Source organism: Lactuca saligna, chromosome 6, assembly GCF_052625555.1.
Source record: "Lactuca saligna cultivar CGN05327 chromosome 6, ASM5262555v1, whole genome shotgun sequence".
In the NCBI taxonomy this organism is placed as follows: Eukaryota; Viridiplantae; Streptophyta; class Magnoliopsida; order Asterales; family Asteraceae; genus Lactuca; species Lactuca saligna.
Genome location: NC_136422.1, coordinates 183,487,381 through 183,492,709, shown reverse-complemented (window position 1 = coordinate 183,492,709; position 5,329 = coordinate 183,487,381). Strand labels below are relative to the sequence as shown.

The window sequence follows — 5,329 nt, the reverse complement described above, 5'->3', positions numbered from 1 at the left end:
ATCTGCCATCATCTTCCTCTTCTTCCCCTCTCTCTCTCTCTCTCTCTCTCTCTCTCTCTCAATCTTGATCTCTATATCCCTTTCTATCTCCCTTAGATTGAATAACCACCATTTCCACCACTTACTGTTGTCACAAGCTCCTCCATCTAGCACCAATCTTGCACCATCACTACCATATTGGTGCCACCGTAAGTCCTCCATCGCTAAGATTATTATTATTATTATTATTATTATCCTATGTTGTTCGAACTCACTAGGGTAGCAAGGCAAATTCATGTGTTTTCTTTCTTAAAACCTCATGCACATATGTGATGTATTTTCGATCAGTAGCCAAAAGAAAGAAGCCATTCATTTCTTTTATTAGCCATACATACAAATTGTTTGTTTGATCAGTAAAATCTGAAAATAAAGCTCAAACTTCCATTTATTTTATTGAAAACAAACCCTCAAGTTGTGTTTAGTTTACAAAGTAGCCCATTCTTATTTCCTAATTTACAAACAACATATATATTTATATATGTAAATACGAAAGAAACATATATACATATTTTTCTTTTTTCTTTTCCAAACTTCCATTTCAATTAACTACATATAGTCCTTATAGTAATTCAAAATAATTAAAACCCCCCTCCATGGAATTTCATTGCAAAATAAGTCCAAGATGCAAACTTGGAATTTATATAATTCATTTTAGCCATTAATTTGAAAAGTATTGACAAACATAACACCATTTGATTTATTAAATTAGTAAATGGACCCCATACCTTGGTTAATTACCAAGCTACCCTCCAAATATTAATTATATTAATATTTCCTTAGGAAACTAAATTTTCTCGGAGATTCATATTCACGAAAATACTACTCGACCTTCTCGCATCCATTCCAGAACACTAATCGTCTATCGAACGTTAAGGTGAGTGCATAGTTACTTTCAGCTTACACATAGATATGAAGTATTTAATATAAATTACGTGCTATGTTTGCATATTATCTGAATACTTGCTATCTATGCTGGATGAACGTTTTATACATGTTTTCAAAAATTTAACTGTATATGTATTTTATATCTACAAAATGTGTTGGGTAAAACATGGGTAGATGTAATAGTTGCTGTGTGACAAAATAAAACAATGAGAGGCCTCGTTATAGATGTTATTGATGATCCAGTCATCTAGCGGAGTATAGATGACGACCACGGACTATTCTAGACAGTCCAGTGGAACACTAGCAGGCTCGCAACCTGTAGGTGTTTATTTGAATTGTGTGCTCACCAGATGTACTCCATCCCCCACATGGTTGCCTATTAGGACATTTATTGCTGAGGAATCCCCTTAGCAGTAGTGTCCATCCCGATGAAGATCCTTAGACTAGGTCCCTTATGATAGGTGTTTAGGGACGTAAAGTGAGGATAACGGGAACGGGTAATCGGGTTATTGTTGATTGATGAAATTAATAAACTTATTTATTGTGGGTTGAAAACCCTATGTGCTCACCAGGCTCCCAAGCCTAACCCACTCAGTTTTATGTATTACAGGTAGTGGCGCATGAGCATAGGTGTGATGTTTTGGACGAGGGATTACGGATATAGGCCTGAAGATATGAAATAATGTAGTAAGGCTTATATTGTACTGTTTATACTTTTGATCTGTACGAACATGACATCCCGAGTATTTTAATGAAATATATTTCTATGGAAATGCTTTTGATAAATCTTTATCATATTATTGTTTTGGGACAAATTCCGCAATCCTTTTATTAAAAGATAACTCTGATTTTGAAATAAAGTATAAACAAAACCGGTCTTTTCTGGCCGTGATTTTGGGGATGTCTCATACTCAAGGATTACAATTCTGAGATACTTTACCACCCTGGTAAAGAAAATGTAGCAGCTGATGCTCTAAGCCGAAAAGTGAGCCTTGAAAAGAGAAGGCTAAAAGCGTTAAGAATTGTAGTTGTCTCAATGATTGTGGAAAGTATCAAGAAAGACCAGGAAGAAACTTTAGAGAGAAATGAATGAAAGGAAGAATGTTTGGGCAAAACATTGGTGTTCGGTACAAATAACCAAGGATTGAAGGTATTCCAAGATAGAACTTCGGTGCCTAAGGCGGGAGGAGTAAGAGATCTTTTGATGGAAGAAGCTAACAAGACGATGTGCTTGATTCATCCCAACAGTACCAAAATGCATAGGGATCTGAAACCCTAATACTGGTGGTAGACGATGAAGCTCGATGTTACAAAGTTTGTGACAGATTGTGTAACATGTGCGAGAGTTAAGGTACAACATCAGAAACCATATGGGAGTTTAGAACCTTTACCTATACCGATGGGTAAATGAAAATACATTACCATGGATTTTGTCACTAAGCTGCCCATAAAGAAGGACGGTCATATTAGTCATTGAAAGATGGTCTATGGACAAGCTTGCAAATGCTTATGTGAAGGAAGTCGTTTCACATCAAGGTTTTGGAGAAGTCTACAAGAGGAATTGGGTACGAAGTTGTGTTTAAGTACAACTTACCATCCGCAAACTGATGGTCAAAGTGAAAGAATGATTCAGACACAGGAAGATATGCTAAGAGCGTGTACCCTAGAATTCCAAGGTAACTGGGATGAACACTTACCCCTGGTAGAGTTTTCTTACAATAGTAGTTACCATTCGAGCATCACGATGGCACATTATCAAGCTTTGTATGGATAAAAGTGTCGTACGCCGTCATGTTGGCTTGAGGATGGAGAAAAGCAGTTCATGGGCATTGAGATAGTCCATCAGACTGTTGAAAAGCTGAAAATGATTAGGGAAAGGATGTTAGTAGCTCAGGATCATCAAAAGAGCTATGCTGACAAGAAGCGACGACCGATGGCATTCGAAGTTGGAGATTCGATTTTGCTTAAAATCTCGCCGTGGAAGGGACTTCAAAGATTTGGGGAAAGAGGAAAGTTGAGTCCAAGGTTTATTGGACCATTCAAAGTTCTTCAAACGATTGGGAACCAATTACAAGCAAGAACTACTAGCAGAACTAAATGGTATTCATAACATTTTCCATGTGTGTTATTTGAGGATGTTCATGAGAGAAGTTCCCGACATAATTCCAATTTCTAAGTTAAGGATGGATGAAAATAAGAGGCTAATTGAAGAGCCGGAGGCGATTGTTGACCGTAAGACGAAGAAGTTGCGACGCACGATGGTCGACTTAGTGCATGTGTGATGGAAACATACGAACGGGTCAAACCTCACCTGGGAAATGGAGAATGACAAGACGAGTCGCTATCCACATCTGTTTGCCGATGCATGATTTTGAGACGAAATCATCCTAAGGGGGAGAGAATTGTAACGCCCGCGCTTCGAGGCTAAGCATTGATACGATGATGTAATAGTTAGGGTCAACAAATGTAACTTATCTTGAAGTAATAAAGAGGAATTACTTGAATGTTATATGAATTATGTGAATTTATATGCATTAAACTTATTTATAAGATAGAATAAATTAAGAATGAAAATAAGCGCCCAAAATAAAAATATATTTAGTATGGGAAGAGTTATTGTTTTTGAGCTATCAACAAACTTTAGGGTATCTTTAATGCGTTTTATCTTGGGTCTTGCTCAGTAGTAGGTGGATTGTTAGATTGGAGGTCTATCCAATTTCGATACTTGGTTATTCTTTCGTTGTCACCAGTGGGGTATGTTCGAGGATATACGAGTTTTATCAGTGGATGGTGCTTTGAATGTGCCAATATTTCGTTAAGTTTAGCAAGATTATATATCATGGTTTTGGGATGTATGTACCCTAGATTGTTTGGTTATGGAATCTAAGTTCTTGCAAACTCATGATGGTGAAGGCGTTGATTAGTGAGGTTGTGGGATGGCTTGGAGATTCGAATGGTTATGAAATTGTTATAGTGTAGCTGATTCCAAGTAGGGGAGAATTGCTTGGGGTAAATGGAGGTATATGTAAGTGTGGGTTAACTTGGAATCTCATAACCAAGGACAACCAGATAACAAGTTTTGGTTGTGGTATGAGCTGAGGTTTATGCAAGGAATAATGTTCGTTGGTAAGCTATAATCATGGAAGAAAATGTTGAGGATCCAAATTATCTCTTCCGAGGAAGTGAAGAATCAATAATGACATATTTTGGTTCCGTAACTAGGTTCACGTTGGGGTTTATGTGACGACCTCTCTGCATGTTCTTGTATGATGAAGGCTTTAGGGTTCGAAGCAAGACCCAAACGGCTATTTGAGTTTAGCAGGTTGGGTGTCGAATCATGTTATTTTTGTGGTTGGGTATTCTTAGGGATAGTTGGCAAGACCATGGGTTAGGCCCATGGAAGTTTTGGAAGTGTTGTAAGACTGCGGGGTGGCCCGTAACATTTACTAGGTTGAGAGGTAGTTGGGAAGTGTTGTAAGACTGCAGGGTGGCCTAGAGCATTCACTAGGTTGATAGGAAATTGTGAAAGTGTTGTAAGACTGTAGGGTGACATGTATCATTCACTAGGTTAATAGGAAGTTGTGGAAGTGTGGTAAGACTTTGGGAAGGCCACAATAATCATATATTTAAGGTAGGTTGTAATCCGATTTGGGGATGAGTGTGATGTAAGACTATGACCTGGCCCATAGCATTCACATGGGGTGTACCAGACTTGTTGATTGTTCGCGTGTGGGTTAGTTGAGTCATTATTTGTTTGGACTAGAGGGTTGTTGGAGCCGTGTTGGTGGATGGGCTAGGATAGCGTTTGTCAGTTAGACTCGTGGTTGGAGTCTCGTTATGCGAACTTGTGTAAAGTTATCAATTTCAGCAATCAATTGGGGATTCTGTATCCCAGTTTTGTTTGTAGGTTAACATGGAACTAGGAAGATCTCAGATAGATCGAATATGTAAATTGAATATGTAAATTTTGGTTAGTAGGATGTAAGGTATATATCAGTATGGGACCAATGGTTAAGAATTGTGTTGGGAGTCGCTTTTGTATTGAGTACAATGTTATCAACATCGATGACTGATCAGGGATTATGTTTTCCCATTATAAGTGAGATATTTCAGGGTTGGAATGGTTTCGGTCGGTTCGGGTTGTGGATTAGAGTCATTATGAATGTGATTTGAATGGTTTTGTTTGTCTGGAAGTCAAGCATGGTAAAAGGTTTTTAGATTTTAGGCAGAGTAGTTGGATTTTCTATTTGTTGGTTAAGGGTTGCGTGTTTTTAAGGTTTGTTTCTTCGCCAGAGATTTGAATTCTGCTAAGATTGGTTCAGTAGCAATATCGGAAGGTGGTTGTTTGTGTGAAATGATTTCTCAATTTTGTTTTGGATTTAGGAAAGTTCAGTCGAGGTTAGTT

The 5,329-nt window shown here is 37.9% G+C and overlaps 1 long non-coding RNA gene across 1 annotated transcript; it reads left to right on the top strand.

The window, feature by feature from the left end:
- LOC145001480 (uncharacterized) lies at positions 1 to 3,413 on the top strand. Its single transcript, XR_013661615.1, has 3 exons — positions 1 to 188; positions 820 to 913; positions 1,535 to 3,413. It is a non-coding gene; the product is annotated as an uncharacterized LOC145001480 (long non-coding RNA).
- Positions 3,414 to 5,329: the final 1,916 nt, after the last annotated feature.